General features: G+C 47.8%; 1 protein-coding gene across 1 annotated transcript in view; it reads left to right on the forward strand.

Moving 5' to 3' along the window:
* The window catches only part of LOC144609245 (ADP-ribose glycohydrolase MACROD1-like), a 794,541-nt gene that overhangs the window by 575,023 nt on the left and 200,811 nt on the right, over positions 1 to 18,707 (forward strand). The gene's annotated exons all lie outside the window — the stretch shown is intronic.

The raw sequence follows: 18,707 nt of genomic DNA on the forward strand, positions 1-18,707 counted from the left end.
AGATTGTTCCCGATGTTGGGGAAGTCTAGAACAAGGGGTCACAGTTTAAGGATAAGGGGGAAGTCTTTTAGGACCGAGATGAGAAAGTTTTTTTCACACAGAGAGTGGTGAGTCTGTGGAATTCTCTGCCACAGAAGGTAGTTGAGGCCAGTTCATTGGCTATATTTAAGAGGGAGTTAGATGTGGCCCTTGTGGCTAAAGGGATCAGGGGGTATGGAGAGAAGGCAGGTACGGGATACTGAGTTGGATGATCAGCCATGATCATATTGAATGGCGGTGCGTACAGGCTCGAAGGTGTCGGTAGCTTGACGTCGACTAGGTGGTAGTTTGTCGTAGCTTGACGTAGACATTGTCGTAGAGGGCGGCCAGTCACCGGTTTTTCGGCGACCTGCTTGCGACTATTGCAGTCGCCTAAAAGAAATGCCTAAGTGGGACAGGCCCCTAAGGTTGGCATGATTTGGAATCAAGTTGGCAGTGGGCAGGAATGGAAGCTTGAAAGAAACTGTTGGCATCGGCTTTGCTATTGCTTTCGTTTGAGGCAGTTCAAGGAAAGTAATAACATACTGCCCTTTTGATCCTGGAGTTGTACAATTAAATAGGCCTCTGTGAACTGAGCCCAACTGTTTGGCACCAGTGCTGTAAGTAGAGCAACTGGCACAAAGATGGCGATTTCACTCAGAAATGATATAAGGATGGGCAGCTGTGTGAAAGAAAAGAGTTACATAGCTTATTGGGCGGCACGGTGGCGTAGCGGTAGAGCTACTGCCTTACAGCGCCAGAGACCCGGGTTCGATCCTGACTACGGGCGCCGTCTGTACGGAGTTTGTACGTTCTCCCCGTGACCTGCGTGGGTTTTCTCCGAGATCTTCGGTTTCCTCCCACACTCCAAAGACGTACAGGTTTGTAGGCTAATTGGCTTGGCATAAATGTAAAAATGTCCCTAGTGTGTGTAGGATAGGTAGCGTGCGGGGATCGCTGGTCGGTGCGGACTCGGTGGGCCGAAGGGCCTGTTTCCACTCTGTATCTCTAAACTAAACTAAACTAAAGCAATTCCTCAGATGAATAAATAAAAGCAAAATTATGGATATGAATGACACCAAGAAATACATGACTGGTCAGAGTTGATAATTGTACTTTATTAATGATGATAAAAACGCATTAAAAATATGTTAAACTTAAACTTAAAAACTTAAATATTTTAGAACTTAAAAATTGTACCAAACAGGTGAAGTCTATGGACACTGCATTAAACATAGAAACAGAGAAAATAGGTGCGGGAGGAGGCCATTTGGCCCTTCGAGCCAGCACTGCCATTCATTGTGATCATGGCTGATCATCCCCAATCAGTAACCCGTGCCTGACTTCTCCCCATATCCCTTGAATCCACTAGCCCCCAGAGCTCTATCTAACTCTCTTTTTAATTCATCCAGTGAATTGGCCTCCACTGCCTTCTGTGGCAGAGAATTCCACAAATTAGATTTTTTTTTAGAGATACAGCGCGGAAACAGGCCCTTCGGCCCACCGGGTCCGCGCCGCCCAGCGATCCCCGCACATTAACACTATCCTACACACACTAGTCAATCAATCAATGGTCAATAGTCATTTATTTGTCACATACACATAAATGTGCAGTGAAATGAAAAATTCACTAGGGACAATTTTTACATTTGCCCAGCCAAGTAACCTACATACCTGTACGTCTTTGGAGTGTGGGAGGAAACCGAAGATCTCGGAGAAAACCCACGCAGGTCCCGAGGAGAACGTACAAACTCCGTACAGACAGCGCCCGTAGTCGGGATCGAGCCTGAATCTCCTGAATTCACGACTCTCTGGGTGAAAAAGTTTTTCCTTGCTTGAAGGACATTTCTCCGTGACTGCCCGAGCACCCATAAATTCCCAAAAGTCCAAATAGTTAACGAGTCAGCAGATTAGGTATCGCCACTCTCACTCATCTGCCACACCCGACTGAAAGGAATTGATGGATCTCTCCATTAAAGGAATTCAGTTCTTGATCGCAGCAACAGGACTCTGAGTGTGTGTGTGGAGAAAACGTCGCCCTCCCCACTTACTGTTTGCGTGCAAAGAACAGGATGATCTCATGCTTTTATTGATCAAAGATCGGAGTGCAAAGTAACTGTTCACTTATTTAACGAGATCGACATTAAAAAATATGAGAGTCATCGAGCTGGCGCGACGATCCTTTCACCAGAGCTCGTATTGAGCTTTTGCAATAAGCTCCTTGAAGTGTTGACTCTATTAATTTGTCAGCATCTTGAGCTCTGATAAGAGGAGTTATGGTTATTCGCTTGTCTCTAATGCCACAACACTGGTTAATAATACATTGCATTATCCCCGTGGCAAATGCCTCTCCTCTTGATTATAACCATCACAAACTCTCGTGTGCCACTAACCTTCCTGGCGACAGCTTTTCTGCTTCCTTCATTTTATTTTCTACTAGACCCAAGTGGACCCGTTGGGCCTAAACTTCTCCTGCATTGGTGCAGCACCCTCCCCTGCCCCTCCCCCCCCTCCCTTCCCCCCTCCCCACTCCCTCCTTCTTTCCCTCCCCCTCTCCTCCCCCCCTCCCTTCCCCTCCCCCACTCCATTCCCCTCAACCCCCCTTTATCCTCCCTCCACCCCCTCCCTCCCTCCCTCCCCCCTCCCTCCACCCCCTTCCATCCCTCCCTCCCTCCCTAGGAGATAGATTTAAACTTTAAAATGTGAATAACTTAAAAAATATAACGCCAATTTCAATGAAACTTCTTCCATTCACACCAAAGGGACGACGGTGAATGAGGTGGGCCTAAAATTGTCGCGCTATCGTGTACCGTTTTAGCTGTAGTTCAGGAACAAACAAACGAACAAGAGTTTTCGTATAGAGATGGTACTTAAACTAGAACTTGGTGGTGCAGCGGTAGAGCTACTGAGACCCGGGTTCGATCCTGACTACAGGTGCTTGCCTGCACAGAGTTTGTACGTTCTCACCGTGACCTGCGTGGGTTTTCTCCGAGTTCTTCGGTTTTCTCCCACACTCCAAAGACGTACAGGTTTTTAGGCTAACTGGCTTCGTACAAATGTAAACAAATGTCCCTGACGTGTGCACAATAGTGTTAATTTGCAGGAATCGCTGGTCGCTGAGGCCTTGATGGGCCGAAGGGCCTGTTTCCGCGCTGTATCTCTAAATTAAACTAAACTAAGACACTATCAACAAAATTTTTGAGCCTCAGATAATTCAACTTTAATATGTAATGTGGTCTAACTAGGATTGAGGTGTGTCAGAGGGTAAATATGCAGAAAATATTCATCAGAATCAATGGTGACCATATGGAAACAAGGCTGCATATCCACCTGTTAACAGTGTCATAGTCATAGAGTGATACAGCGTGGAAACAGGTGCCTTGGCCCAACCTGCCCACAGCGACCAACATGGCCCATCTACACCAGTTCCACCTCCCTGAGTTTGGCCTATATCCCTTTAAACCTGTCCTATCCATAATAATAATAATAATAATAATAATAATAATAATACATTACATTTATATAGCGCTTTTCATATACTCAAAGACGCTTTACAGGGATTTAGAGAACATAGGGAAGTGAATAAATAGATAAATAAGTAAACGAACAGAGAAAGGAGACAGAAGGTGGGGTGACCTTCAGTGGTTGAAGGCAGTACTGAATAGGTGAGACTTCAGTGATGTTTTGAATGTGGTGAGTGTGGAGGAGTCTCTGACGGTTTGAGGTAGTGAGCTCCATAGGGTGGGAGCAGCGATGGAGAAAGCCCTGTCCCCCCAGGATCTGAGTTTGGTCCGGATGTGGGGGGATAGGAGATTGGCAGTAGCAGAGCGGAGGGTGCGGGTGGGAATGTGTCTGTGGAGGAGGTCAGTCAGGTAGGATGGGGCCAGGTTATGGAGGGCTTTGTAGGTCATGAGGAGGATTTTGTACTGGATTCTCTGGGGGATGGGGAGCCAGTGGAGTTTGTAAAGGACGGGGGTGATATGGTCACGGATCGGGGTGTGGGTGAGTAGACGGGCAGCGGAGTTTTGAATGTATTGAAGTTTACTGATGATTTTTGAGGGTGCGCCATAGAGGAGGCTGTTGCAGTAGTCCAGACGGGAGGTGATGAAGGCGTGGATGAGGGTTTCTGCAGCTGTGGAGGAGAGGCATGTACCTGTCTAATTGTTATTAAACATTGCAATAGTCCCTGTCTCAGATACCTCCTCTGGCAGCTCGTTCCATACACCCACCACCCTTCGTGTGAAAAAGTTACCTCTCAGATTCCTATTAAATCCTGCTCCCTTCACCTTAAACCTATGTCCTCTGACCCTCGATTCCCCTACCCTGGGCAAGAGACTCTGGGCGTCTACACGATCTATTCCTCTCATGAATTTGTACACCTGTATAAGATCTCCCCCTCATCCTCCTGCGCTCCAAGGAATAGAGTCCCAGCCTGCGCAACCTCTCCCTGTAGCTCAGACCCTCGAATCCTACACCATCCTCATAAATCTTTATTGGGAGGTGGAAAATGTCCACAGGAGAACAAAGGATCAGTTGGGGTTTGAGGAGAACATTTAAATTTCAAATAACAAGAAACGATTCCTTACAAGGGTTGCCAACTGTCCCGTATTAGCCGGGACATCCCATGTATAATGGGCTAAATTGGTTTGTCCCGTACGGGACCACCCTTGTCCCGTATTAGGCCCCGGGGGGGCGCAGTAGGCCCGGACACTGTTGGCCCGGACACTGTAGGCCCGAGGGCCGCTGTAGGCCCGCCTAACGGAGGTTGCATAGCAACCCGCCTCCCGGCCCGGGCGGCTGCCATTGGTGGAGCGGGAACCCCTTGGCCGCTGGCTGGGTGAGGTCAAGTGGGGCGCGGGGCGGTGACGTCACCTTTTGTCCCTTATTTGGGAGTGAGAACGTTGGCAACCCTATTCCTTACTCCAAATAAATGACATTCCCACCTGCAGGAGAGAAAAAAATAAAATATTTCATCAATATCTGAGACAAAACCGGGGAGACTGATACCACTGTCTGCCTGATTCATTGTGGAGCCGTGACTCCAGTATTCTACGTGGCCATTTTCTCTTTATAACTATACAATATATATCAAAAATCGACAGCAGGCATTGGGGCTGAGAGTGTTAAGATCCACTTTATATTCAGGTTATTGCTGTGGAAAGTCATTCATCTTGAAGATAATCTTTTCCATTCTTCATTTGAAATTAATTTTGGGCTTTTGTGTTCTGCTGATGAAATGAATATTTCAGCTGGGATGTATTCCTGTCATTAATCTTGAATTAAAATATATTCTCGGTGTTGTGAATACCTGAGGTAGGGAAATTTTGGTGGGATCAGCAGATTTAGAAAGGCCTCGATTCCCAGCAGAGACCTGTCTTGCTGAGGGTGACAAGGTTGTCACCTCTGTTAGTTAAGAATTCAGTTTAGTTTAGTGTCACCAGGGTACAGTGAAAAGCTTTTGTTGCGTGCTAACCAGTCAGCGGAAAGACAACACATATTTACAATCGAACCATTCACAGTGTACAGATACGGGATAAAGGGAATAACAAGAATAAGGTTTAGTGCAAGATAAAGCCAGTAAAGTCCGATCAAAGATGGTCCGAGTTCATAAGTGATAGGAGCAGAATTAGGCCATTCGGCCCATCAAGTCTACTCCGCCATTCAATCATGGCTGATCTATCTCTCTAATGAGGTAGATAGCAGTTCAGGACTGCTCTCTGGTTGCGGTATCAGTTGCTGGGAAGAAACTGTCCGTGAATCTTGAGGTGTGCGTCTCCACACATCTGTACCTTTTGCCTGATGGGAGAGGGGAGAAGAGGGAGTGACCGGGGTTTGACTTGTCCTTGATTATGCTGCTGGCCTTGCCGAGGCAGCGTGAGGTGTAGATGGAGTCAATGGAAATCTCTGAAAAGTGGTGCTGAAATGTTATTCCGTATCTGGGCGACTTCTCTATTCTCAAGTTCATGTCCTGGATCCAACCTAGGAGAAATACTTGGCTCTGACCAGGAATTTGCACGAAACAGTGCCATCAACCCCACCGTAACCTTGGAGGAGGTTTGCTTGTTGGGATGGGATTTCCACTGGAAAGGAATAGCACCCAGGAAAATCGTTGCTTTTATATTTACAGACGGAAAATGTCCTGAAGCACAGTGGCCCAGCAGTAAAGTTGCTGCCTTGCAGCACCTAGTGAGACCGCACCTGGAGTACTGTGTGCAGTTTTGGTCTCCAAATTTGAGGAAGGATATTCTTGCTATTGAGGGCGTGCAGCGTAGGTTCACCAGGTTAATTCCCGGAATGGCGGGACTGTCATTTGTTGAAAGGCTGGAGCGACTAGGCTTGTATACACTGGAATTTAGAAGGATAAGAGGAGATCTTATCGAAACGTATAAGATTATTAAGGGGTTGGACACGTTAGAGGCAGGAAACATGTTCCCAATGTTGGGGGAGTCCAGAACAAGGGGCCACAGTTTAAGAATAAGGGGTCGGCCGTTTAGAACTGAGATGAGGAAAAACTTTTTCAGTCAGAGAGTTGTGAATCTGTGGAATTCTCTGCCTCAGAAGGCAGTGGAGGCCAATTCTCTGAATGCATTCAAGAGAGAGCTAGATAGAGCTCTTAAGGATAGCGGAGTCAGGGGGTATGGGGAGAAGGCAGGAACGGGGTACTGATTGAGAATGATCAGCCATGATCACATTGAATGGCGGTGCTGGCTCGAAGGGCCGAATGGCCTCCTCCTGCACCTATTGTCTATTGTCTATTGTCTATTGTCTATTGAAAGCAGGGTTCGATCCTGACTACAGGTGCCGTCTGTACGGAGTCTGCACCTTCTCCCCGTGACCACGTGGGTTTTCCCCGGGTGAACAGCTTTCCTCCCACACCCCATAGACGTACAAGTTTGTAAGTTAATCGGCTTGGAATAAATATAAATTGTCCGTAGTCTGTGTCGGTTAGTGTGCGGAGATCGCTGGGCGGTGCGGACTCGATGGGCCGAAGGACCTGTTACTGCATTGCATAGAAACATAGAAAATAGGTGCAGGAGTAGGCTATTCGGCCCTTCGAGCCTGCACCGCCATTCAATATGATCATGGCTGATCATCCAACTCAGTATCCTGTACCTGCCTTCTCTCCATACCCCCTGATCCCTTTAGCCACAAGGGCCACATCTAACTCCCTCTTAAATATAGCCAATAAACTGGCCTCAACTACCTTCTGTGGCAGAGAATTCCACAGATTCACCACTCTCTGTGTGAAGAAATGTTTTCTCATCTCGGTCCTAAAAGACTTCCCCCTTATCCTTAAACTGTGACCCCTGGTTCTGGACTTCCCCAACATTGGGAACAATCTTCCTGCATCTAGCCTGTCCAACCCCTTAAGAATTTTATATGTTTCTATAAGATCCCCCCTCAGTCTTCTAAATTCCAGCGAGTATAAGCCTAGTCTATCCAGTCTTTCTTCATATGAAAGTCCTGCCATCCCAGGGATCAATCTGGTGAACCTTCTCTGTACTCCCTCTAAGGCTAGAATGTCTTTCCTCAGATTAGGAGACCAAAACTGTACATAATACTCCAGTGCATCTCTGCACTGAAACTAAACTAAACGAAAAACATCAGCCATGATCTCACCAAGTTTAAGAATAAGGGGTAGGCCATTTAGAATGGAGATGAGGAAAAACTTTTTCACCCAGAGGGTTGTGAATCTGTGGAATTCTCTGCCTCAGAAGGCAGTGGAGGCCCATTCACTGGATGCTTTCAGGAGAGAGTTAGATAGAGCTCTTCAAGATAGCGGAGCCAGGGGGTATGGGGAGAAGGCAGGAACGGGGTACTGATTGCGGATGATCAGCCATGATCACATTGAATGGCGTTGCTGGCTCGAAGGGCTGAATGGCCTACTCCTGCACCTATTGTCTATTGTCTATTGATGAGCTGGCACAAAGGGCTGAGTGGTCTTCTCCTGTTTCCGTTTCCAATGTTCCTCAGGCTAAACTCCTTTAAAAAAAAAACATTGCAGAGCCTCTAGTCTGAAGTATTTAAAACGTTGCTGTCTGAATATCAGCAGCATTTCCGTGTGTGAATGATGAATGAATGAATGAATGAATGAATGAATGAATGAATGAATGAATGAATGAATAGGTATATTGGCCAAGTATGTGCACATACAAGGAATGTGCCTTGGTGCTCCGCTCACAAATGACAACGCAAACATACGGTTAACAATTAAGAATAAAGGATAACCTCATTCAAACAATAAGGATACACCATTACGGTCTAAACATGTGGGTGAAAATAAACCAGAGCAAAAAAGAGACTAAAGACTTTGGTTATTGAGCAGAACTATCACTCGTGGGAAAAAAGTTGTTTTTATGTCTGGCTGTGGCTGCTTTGACACCGATGACCGACCACAGAATACCTCCAAAGAATTAACAGATTTAAAAGAACTCCAGTTATACTTTTTTCTGTGTTGATTTTTTTGCAATGTTCTTGTCTAATCGGTTTAGACATAGAAACATAGAAAATAGGTGCAGGAGTAGGCCATTCGGCCCTTCGAGCCTGCACCGCCATTCAATATGATCATGGCTGATCATCCAACTCAGTATCCCGTACCTGCCTTCTCTCCATACCCCCTGATCCCTTTAGCCACAAGGGCCACATCTAACTCCCTCTTAAATATAGCCAATGAACTGGCCTCGACTATCTTCTGTGTCGGAGAATTCCACAGATTCACCACTCTCTGTGTGAAAAAAAACTTTCTCATCTCAGTCCTAAAAGACTTCCCCCTTATCCTTAAACTGTGACCCCTTGTTCTGGACTTCCCCAACATCGGGAACAATCTTCCTGCATCTAGCCTGTCCAACCCCTTAAGAATTTTGTAAGTTTCTATAAGATCCCCCCTCAATCTTCTAAATTCCAGCGAGTACAAGCCGATAATGCGATACCATTAGGTGATACAGTTGAGGGAACAGTTGAGGCTGTCCAAATGAGGAACCGACATGGGCACCTTTGAAGAAGTGCTATTGAGTTCATTAATGCGTCTACTAATTGCTGTTAACGTTCTTCCTGCTCTCCGTTACTGTGAAGCTGAAATGAATAATACTGGGGAAGTTACATCCATTTTGTCCTATTTCATCAGACAGTTTCACCATTCTTCATGGAGGGAATGAAGCAATATATTTCTTTATCACCTCTCATGAGTACAGGAGGTCACAGACTGCAGGCAAATAAGTAAACATGGATATATAGGAAATAGATGCAAGACTAGGCCATTCGGCCCTTCGAGCAAGCACCACCATTCAATATGATTGGTTGATTAATCTCATCGATGTTTTATTTCCATTCAAAGAAGGGCGGCACGGTGGCGCAGCGGTAGAGTTGCTGCCTTACAGCGAATGCAGCGCCGGAGGCTCAGGTTCGATCCTGACTACGGGCGCCGTCTGTACTGAGTTTATACGTTCCCCCCGTGACCTGTGTGGGTTTTCTCCGAGATCTTCGGTTTCCTCCCACACTCCAAAGACGTACAGGTATGTAGGTTAATTGGCTGGGCAAATGTACAAATTGTCCTTAGTGGGTGTAGGATAGTGTTAATGTGTGGGGATCGCTGGGCGGCGCAGACCCGGTGGGCTGAAGGGCCTGTTTCTGCGCTGTATCTCTAAAATCTAAAATCAGTACCCCGTTCCTGCTTTCTTCCCATATCCCTTGATTCCGTTAGACCTATATCCAACTAGGGTTGCCAACTTTCTGTCTTCTTTGGGAGTGAGATAGTTGGCAACCACAAGCACATCATTTGGGAATGTTTCGCAATAATTCATAAGAGTATCCCTTATCCTGCTGGGTTAAACTATGATGGGCTGGGTAAATGTAAAAATTGTCCCTAGTGGGTGTAGGATAGTGTTAATGTGCGGGGATCGCTGGGCGGCACGGACTTGGAGGGCCGAAAAGGCCTGTTTCCGGCTGTATATATATGATATGATATGATAAGTCTAGGACCAGAGGTCATAGCCTCAGGTATAGTTGAGGCCAGTTCATTGGCTATATTTAAGAGGGAGTTAGTTAGATGTGGCCCTTGTGGCTAAAGTGATCAGGGGGTATGGAGAGAAGGCAGGTACGGGATACTGAGTTGGATGATCAGCCATGATCATATTGAATGGCGGTGCAGGCTCGAAGGGCCGAATGGCCTACTCCTGCACCTATTTTCTATGTTTCTATGTTCCTTAGGAAGATGAGGAGGAGTTTCTTTAGTCAGAGGGTGGTGAATCTGTGGAGTTCATTGCCACAGAAGGCTGTGGAGGTCAAGTCGATGGATATTTTTAAGGCAGAAATAGACAATTTTTTTATTAGTGCGGGTGTCAAGGGTCTATGGGGAGAAGGCAGGAGAATGGGGTTAGTAGGGGGAGATAGATCAGCCATGATTCAATGGCAGAATAGACTTTAGTTTAGTTTAGCGATACATCGCGGAAACAGGCCCTTTCGGCCCACCGGGTCCATGCCGCCCAGCGATCCCCGCACATTAACACCCTCCTACACCCACTCGTGACAATGTTTACATTCGCCAAGCCAATTAACCTAAATACCTGTATGTGTGGGAGGACACTGAAGATCTCGGAGAAAACCCACGCAGGTCACGGGGAGAACATACAAACTCCGTACAGGCGAGCGCCCGTGGTCGGGATGGGACCCGGGTCTCCGGCGCTGCATTCTCTGTAAGGCAGCGACTCTACCTCTGCGCCACCGCGACCGCCCCCGAAACTCGATGGGCCGAATGGCCTGATTCCGCTCCCATCACTCATGAATGTTTGAGCGTGTGCTTACACTGCTTTAGTTGTAGGGTGACCTAGAACGCTGAAAGTGGTGTGGAGCAACCTCCAGAGACTAGGTCATGCATGCAAGTCTCCGTAATGGAGCATGAAGCCACTAAGCCAAGGCCGACAGCTGGAGGATGATTAACTGTCGTCAGGCACATTGGGCATCTGCTGCGTCTTGAAAATCTCTCTTCCCCTTAAGTGGTCCCTCAGGATTGATGACGAACATCATCCATCCCAGTGTTATTGGTTCTGAGGCAACTGATAAGGTCAGTGTAGGATTCGCAAACTCTCGTGTTGGAACAGAAGCTCCCTGCCATAACATAGAAACATAGAAAATAGGTGCAGTAGTAGGCCAGTGGATGTTTTCACGAGAGAGTTAGATAGAGTTAGATAGAGTTAGATAGAGCTCGTAGGGCTAAGGGAATCAAGAGATATAGGGAGAAAGCAGGAACGGGGTACTGATTTTGTAATTTCAAAATCATCCAAAATCAGTACCCCGTTCCTGCTTTCTCCCCATATCCATTGATTCCGTTAGCCCTACGAGCTCTATCTAAGTTTCTCGTGAAAACATCCAGTGAATTGTCCTCCACTGCCTTCTGTGGCAGCGAATTCCACAGATTCATAACTCTCTGGGTGAAAACGTTTTTCCTCATCTCAGTCCAAAATGGCCGACCCCTTATTCTTAAACTGTGACCCCTGGCTCTGGACTCCCCCAACATCGGGGGGAAAATTCCTGCATCAAGCCTGTCGAATCCCTTAAGAATTATATATGTTTCTTTAAGATCCCATCTCATCCTTCTAAGTTCTAGTGAATATAAGCCCAGTCGATCCATTCTTTCATCCTCAGAAGCTTGCTGCAGCCAGTCCAAATCTTGAGTGCAGAAAGGTAAGGGCAGCCTGATACACCATGGATTTTGTTCCAAATATGAGGTTTTGATCTGCAGTCACCCTTTTCCTCAGTTGGCCAAAGATGTGCTGGAATATTATTCATAAAAACATTGAGTTGACTGGCTAATGATGCTTTAATGACTGGTTTAGTTTAGTTTGGTTTAGAGATACAGCATGGAAACAAGCCCTTTAGCCCACAGTGTCCGCCCCGTCCAGCGATCACCCCGTACACTAGTTCTATCGTGCACACTAGGGAGAATTCACGGAGGCCAATTAACCTATAGACACGCACGTCTTTGGAATGAAGGAGGAAACCGGAGCACCGGGAGTAAACCCACGCAGGTCATGGGGAGAACGTGCAAACTCCATACAGACAGCACCCACAGTCAGGATCAAAGATACTAGAGGAACAAGATGGACCACTCCATTGAAATCGCCTATACTGAAGTGTAGTACGCAAAGGAGCGTAACGTCCGCCATTTTAGTAGGCAAAACCCGCCGTTCGCTCTGCCTCTCGCAGTGTAATCAGTGTTTTGGGGGGACAGTATGTGTGATGATACCATTAAAATGCAGAATATATCTCACCTATCAACTCAGATTTTTGTTATTTTTCTTTTAAAATGTTTCTGCAAGTTTCTGCCTACTAAAATGGCCGCCGTGACGTACTACGGGTTTTAGGCTCGAGTGGTCTATCTTGTTCCTCTAGTATCTTTGGTCAGGATCGAATTCAGGTCTCTGACGCTGTGAGGCAGCAAGTCTACTGCAGCACCACCGAGACTAGTTGGCGTGTTTGTTGATGTAGTGATAGGGCTCTGAAATATTTTTTGTTTTTCTGGGTGCAAAATTAAACAAAACCTTGAAGGATTTCCTGTATTACTTTGCGCTATTGTAACGCATGACAGAGCTGTAGGACACACCTGTATTGTGAGATGTGGTCAGTTCCTGAACTTGAGCCTGTCCAAACAGAAAGAATATTAGGAAGGAACTGCAGATGCTGGTTCAAACTGAAGACAGACACAGAAAGCTGGAGTAACTCAGCGGGCCAAGCAGCATCTCTGGAGAGAAGGAATGGGTGACGTTTTGGGTTGGAACTAGGGTTGGCAACTTCTTCACTCCCAAATAAGGGACAAGGTGACGACGCCGTCCCGCGCCCCACGTGACCTCACCCTGCCAGCGGCCACGTGCTCCCGTTCCACCAATGGCGGCCGCCCGGGCCGGGAGGCGGGTTGCTACGCAACCTCCGCTAGGCGGAGCCCGGGCCTACACTGTCCTGGACTACAGCGGCCCCCGGGCTACAGTGTCTGGGCCTACTGTGTCCGGGCCTACAGTGTCCGTCCGGGCCTACAGTGTCCTGGCCTACAGTGTCCGGGCCTACAGCGTCCGGGCCTACAGCGTCCGGGCCTACAGCGTCCGGGCCTACAGCGTCCGGGCCTACAGCGTCCGGGCCTACAGCGCCGTCCGTGCCTAATACGGGACAAGGGCGGTCCCGTACGGAACAAACCACTTTAGCCCAAAATATGGGATGTCCCGGCTAATACAGGACAGTTGCAACCCTAGTCGGAACCCTTCTTCAAAAAACCCGATATGTCACCTATTCCTTCTCTCCAGAGATGCTGCCTGCCCTGCTGAGTTACTCCAGCTTTTTGTGTCTATTAGAAAGAACGTTGAGCTTCAGAACAGAAAAAGAGTTAAACTCTGACTCTGAGTCAGAGTTCTCGGCCCCAGGGCACCTACCCTGAGTTCCAGTCCTGCTTCCAGAGAGCCTGCACTTAGCTTCCTAAAAGCGCACACCATTGCTTTCCAAGATGTGTTGTTCCTGTAGTTCAAGGTTTCATGTGAGACTATCTGTTCTTATACAGAGAAAAGGATCCCAAGGTTCCATCTGTTGCCATTCCGTGTGAAGTAAACCAATGCCCCACACAACAATTACTTTCGTAACATCGTTACTTTTTTGCATATCTTTAATTCTTTGTTCTTTATCTCTCCACATCATCGTCTATCTCTCTCGTTTCCCTTATCCCTAATCCAGTCTGAAGAAGGGTCTCGACCCGAAACGTCACCCATTCCTTCTCTCCAGAGATGCTGCCTGTCCCGCTGAGTTACTCCAGCGTTTTGTGTCCATCTCCGGTTTCTTTGCCTGACCAAGGTCTGGATCAGCAGCAACACGTGACAATGCCAACTCTCCCATCTGGGATCTTCCTGTGTATTAGCAAGGACCCCGGGGCATTGGCCTATTAGCTCGGTGGCTCAGTGCCAGCGACCCAGACTCGACCCTGTCTACAGGTGCTTGTCCGCACTGCAGTGGAGTTTGCACGTTCTCCCCGTGACCTGCGTGGGTTTTCTCCGAGACCTTCCGTTTCCTCCCACACTCCGAAGACGTACATGTTTGAAGGCTAATTGGCTTGGTATAAATGTAAAACTGTCCGTAGTGTGTGCAGGATAGTGCGGGGATCGCTGGTCGGTGCGGACTCGAAGGGCCTGTTTCCGCGCTGTGTCTCTAAACTAAACTAAACTAAACTAAAGCTTTAGATCGTTCCTTTGTCCCTCCCTTCCCCTCCTCCTTCCCAGATCTCCCTCTATCTTCCTGTCTCCACCTATATCCTGTCCTTTGTCCCGCCCCCCTGACATCAGTCCGAAGAAGGGTCTCGACCCGAAACGTCACCCATTCCTTCTCTCCCGAGATGCTGCCTGACCTGCTGAGTTACTCCAGCATTTTGTGAATAAATCGATTTGTACCAGCATCTGCAGTTATTCTCTTAAATTAAAGCTAAGTAACGGGTGTCAGAGGTTATGGGGAGAAGGCAGGAGAATGGGGTTGAGGGGGTCAGACATGATCGAATGGCGGAGTAGACTTGATGGGCCGAATGGCCTAATTCTGCCCCTATCACTTGTGAGGTAACATTATGAAAGCATATTGATGTCACTGAGTCTGAAACAGAGGCTCACACAACAGGAATCTCGGAATCGCTCTTGGCAATTTTGGCATGAAAGATGGCGTCACCCACGCCACACAGCGTACAGAATCACCCAGTGCACCCTGACCTCCGCACGGCAATGCTCGATAAGCAGTTCTGTCACAGGAACCAGGAGCCGTGACTCTCAGTCTCAAGGCTCCTTCCAATTCATTTACATCAAAGAATTGATATTGGTGGTACAGACAGCTTTGTGCAAACAATCAATAATGCAGAGTATCTCCGGAGGCTAATGCTTTTAGGAGAGCAACTCCTGTTTTTTTAATGGTTGCTGGTGGTCCTTTACAGAGCAAAGGGGAAGATCTAGAGTTAATGTTCATAAGTGATAGGAGCCGAATGAGGCCATTCAAGTCTTCTCCGCCATTCAAGCATGGCTGATCTTTCTTTCCGTCCCAATCGTACTCTCCTGCCTTCTCCCCCATAACTCCTGACACCCGTACTAATCAAGAATCTATCTATCTCCGCCATAAAAATACCTTCCGCACCAGTTTCTTAGCTTCTTTAAGGACGGAGAGACAGGAAAGCAGACTATTATCTGAATGGTGGCCGATTAGAAAAAGGGGAGATGCAACAAGACCTGGGGTGTCGTGGTACACCAGTCATTGAAAGTAGGCATGCAGGTGCAGCAGGCAGTGAAGAAAACGAACGGTATGTTGGCATTCATAGCGGGGGGATTTGAGTATAGGAGCAGGGAGGTTCTACTGCAGTTGTACAGGGCATTGGTGAGACTGCACCTGGAGTATTGCGTACAGTTTTGGTCTCCTAATCTGAGGAAAGACATTCTTGCCATAGAGGGAGTACAGAGAAGGTTCACCAGATTGATCCCTGGGATGGCAGGACTTTCATATGAAGAAAGACTGGATAGACTCGGCTTGTACCCGCTAGAATTTAGAAGATTGAGGGGGGATCTTATAGAAACGTACAAAATTCTTAAGGGGTTGGACAGGCTAGATGCAGGAAGATTATTCCCGATGTTGGGGAAGTCCAGAACAAGGGGTCACAGTTTAAGGATAAGGTCTTTTAGGACCGAGATGAGAACGTTTTTTTTCACACACAGAGTGGTGAATCTGTGGAATTCTCTGCCACAGAAAGTAGTTGAGGCCAGTTCATTGGCTATATTTAAGAGGGAGTTAGATGTGGCCCTTGTGGCTAAAGGGATCAGGGGGTATGGAGAGCAGGCAGGTACGGGATACTGAGTTGGATGATCAGCCATGATCATATTGAATGGCGGTGCAGGCTCGAAGGGCCGAATGGCCTACTCCTGCACCTATTTTCTATGTTTCTATGTTTCTATGACTTTAAAGCAGTCATCTTCAACTATTCTAGTTTTAGTTTTGGAAAGACAGCGTGGAAACAGGCCCTTCGGCCCACCAAGTCCGCGCTGACCATCAATCACCCGTACACTTGTTCTATCCTGCACACTGGGGACAATTTACAGAAGCCAATTAACCTACAGACCTGCACGTCTTGGGAGGAAACCAGAGCACCCAGAGAAAACCCACGCAGTTACAGGGAGAACGTACAGACTCGGTACAGAAAGCACCTGTAGTCAGGATGGAACTGGGGTCTCTGGCGCTGTGAGGCAGCAACTCTACTGCCGCGCCAATGTGGCGCGCTTCTCTTTCCCATCCATTCAAAAATGGTCTTTCCCGGGCAATCAGCAATATAGGGATGCATGGTGAGGGAGCGTTTCAGTTACTTCCTCAACGTGGCCTTTTATGGAACGATAATAGACAATAGGTGCAGGAGGAGGCCATTCGGCCCTTCGAGCCAGCACCGCCATTCAATGTGATCATGGCTGATCATTCTCAATCAGTACCCCGTTCCTGCCTTCTCCCCTGACTCCGCTATCCCTAAGAGCTCTATCTAGCTCTCTCCTGCATGCATTGGATGCCTTCTGCAGTTGTACAGGGCCCTAGTGAGACCGCACCTGGAGTACTGTGTGCAGTTTTGGTCTCCAAATTTGAGGAAGGATATTCTTGCTATTGAGGGCGTGCAGCGTAGGTTTACTAGGTTAATTCCCAGAATAGCGGGACTGTCGTATGTTGAAAGACTGGAGCGACTGGGCTTGTATACACTGGAATTTAGAAGGATGAGAGGGGATCTTATCGAAACGTATAAGATTATTAAGGGGTTGGGCATGTTAGAGACAGGAAACATGTTCCCAATGTTGGGGGAGTCCAGAACAAGGGGCCACAGTTTAAGAATAAGGGGTAGGCCATTTAGAACAGAGATGAGGAAAATCTTTTTCAGTTAGAGAGTTGTGAATCTGTGGAATTCTCTGCCTCAGAAGGCAGTGGAGGCCAATTCTCTGAATGCATTCAAGAGAGAGCTTGATAGAGCTCTTAAGGATAGCGGAGTCAGGGGGTATGGGGAGAAGGCAGGAATGGGGTACTGATTGAGAATGATCAGCCATGATCATATTGAATGGCGTTGCTGGCTCGAAGGGCCAAATGGCCTACTCCTGCACCTATTGTCTATTGTCTATTGTCTATAATTGGCCTCCACTGCCTTCTGAGGCAGTGAATTCCACAGATTCACAGCTCTCTGACTGAAAAGGTTTTTCCTCATCTCCGTTCTAAATGGCCTACCCCTTATTCTTAATATATCCTGTGTGTTAATACAGAATATTGCTATGGCCTCAGCTTCTCGAATTCATATCACAGATTGTGATACCCTGTCTGTTTCCAGGGCAGGTCCAATTTAGCTTCCAAAATATTTGCCAGCTGAAATAACCAACTATAGAGGGCAGGAAATAGAAATAAAGAGCGGCACGGTGGCGCAGTGGTAGAGATGCTGCCTCACAGCGCCGGAGACCCGGGTTCCATCCCGACCACGGGTGCTTGCCCGTACGGAGTTTGTACGTTCTCCCTGTGACCCGCGTGGGTTTTCTCCGAGACTTTCGGTTTCCTTCCACGCTCCAAAAACGTACAGGTTTGTCGGCTAATTGGCAGTAAATTGTCCCGAGTGTGCGGGGATCGCTGGCCGGTGCGGACTCGGGGAGGGGGGGGTAGGGGGGGAAGGGGGGAAGGGGGGAAGGGGGGAGGGGGAAGAGGTTGTGCGAAGGGCCCGTTTCCGCGCTGTATCTCTAAACTAAACTAAGCTAAACTAAAATAATCTCTGGGCTGCGGAAAGCGATTGAATTTTTTTTCACTTCAGCTGTGCATAAAACCATTTACTGTTTCATTCACCCCAGCAGAATTCAATACCTTATTTTGCATTTGTCCCATGAGGTGCCTTCGAACTGAGATGCTCATCACACCAGCAAAAGAGCTCAAATTAATTTTTTGCAAGAGGCAGATTCATTTTTACGAGGCAAAGACAATCAGTGGCCCGGTTCTCGGAACGCCTGATGACAGCAGCCTCAGAGCATACCGCGGTGGACATTTAATTGGCAGGGGCTGGAATTTGGAGAATTAAAAATTAGATCTGTGCAAGGCAGAATTGATTAGATTCAGAGACAGAGTGTCGGTTGGAAGAGAATAATAACGGTGAAATTGAATGCACCAATTTCTGTGAGAAATTGATTTTTTATTCTGCTTCAAATGGTTTTGTTTCCTTTTCTTTGAGGTGGGTAAGATTCCCCAGGGGTTGGCAGTAGGGTTGCCAACTGTCCCGTATTAGCTGGGACATTCCGTATTTTGGGCTAAATTGGTTTGTCCTGTACAGGACTGCCCTTGCCCCGTATTAGGCCCGGGGGCGCGCTGTGGGCCCAGACACTGTAGGCTCGGGGGCGCGCTGTAGGCCCAGACACTGTAGGTCCGGACACTGTAGGCCCGGAGGGGGGCTGTAGGCCTGGGGGGCACTGTAGGCCTGGGGGGGCGCTGTAGGCCTGGACAGTGTAGGCAAACCTGCGCGTCTTTGGACTGTGGGGGGAAAGCAAAGATCTCGGGGGTCACGGGGGGAAGGTACAAACTCCGGACGGATAAGCGCCGGCAGACGGGATGGAACCGGGGTCTCCGGCGCTGTAAGGCTGCAACTCTACCGCTGCGCCACCGTGGCCACCCAGCACCGTTCAATGCTTCTGGGTGGACCC

This window comes from Rhinoraja longicauda, chromosome 34 (genome assembly GCF_053455715.1).
Source record: "Rhinoraja longicauda isolate Sanriku21f chromosome 34, sRhiLon1.1, whole genome shotgun sequence".
In the NCBI taxonomy this organism is placed as follows: Eukaryota; Metazoa; Chordata; class Chondrichthyes; order Rajiformes; family Arhynchobatidae; genus Rhinoraja; species Rhinoraja longicauda.